This window comes from Galeopterus variegatus, unplaced genomic scaffold (genome assembly GCF_000696425.1).
Source record: "Galeopterus variegatus unplaced genomic scaffold, G_variegatus-3.0.2 Scaffold13207, whole genome shotgun sequence".
Classification (NCBI taxonomy): Eukaryota; Metazoa; Chordata; class Mammalia; order Dermoptera; family Cynocephalidae; genus Galeopterus; species Galeopterus variegatus.
In genome coordinates, this window is record NW_007739318.1 from 9,443 (window position 1) to 10,341 (window position 899).

The following is an 899-nucleotide window of genomic DNA, read 5'->3' on the forward strand; positions in this document are numbered from 1 at the left end:
GCTGCACCCATGTTGACATATAATTTGTAACATAACTAAACTTTCTGTTATTATCTTGCCAGGTTTTATCCTCATAATACCTTTATGTTACTGTTTAATGTTTTTATGTGTTTAATTTACCTTATTTGAGATTTTTAAAAATCAAAGTGATGTACAGCTTTGTGACAAAATTTAAAGTTAATATCTGAAAGAGTCCACTTTCATCATATGAAGCATTTTATATTATTAATCTTTCTACTTTGATCATAAATGTCACAAAACAGTGTTTCAAAACTGTTTTGACTTAAATGTCTCAGTTGTGAAGTTAAAAATGAAGCTAGATAATTACACATGAGAAAGTTAAGAAACTAACATAGGACATGTGAAAAAATACAATTTTTATAAATCCAACAAAGGATCATACCTAGTCTGAAAACTTATTGGATTGGGAAGAAGTTATTTCAAGTAACTGAGAATTAGATGCATAATTTGTAATAGAGTAAAAACTTTCTTAATCTGATATGACTGGGATCAGTAGTCGGTCAGTTTATCACAAAATGATAGTACTGAGAAAGCGTAAATTGGTATATGTATCTTAAACCAGGTGCTGGGTGAACTATGGCCATAGCCTGTTTTTGTACAGCTTGAAGGCTAAGAATGGTTCTTATATTTTTAAGTGGTTGAAAAAAAATAGAACAGCTAAGAAGAATATGAAGCAGAGACCATGTGTGGCTTGAAAAGGTTACAATATTTATGTTGCCCTTTACAGGAAAAGTTTGCCAAACTCTGTCTTAAACGTTTTAACTTAAAACAAATATATTTTTATTTACTAATTTTATATATATGTAGTGCAAATTTTGGGGGGAATAGAACAGGCTAATTAGAGTTCTTACATGACCTTAACACACTTGAGAATCAGT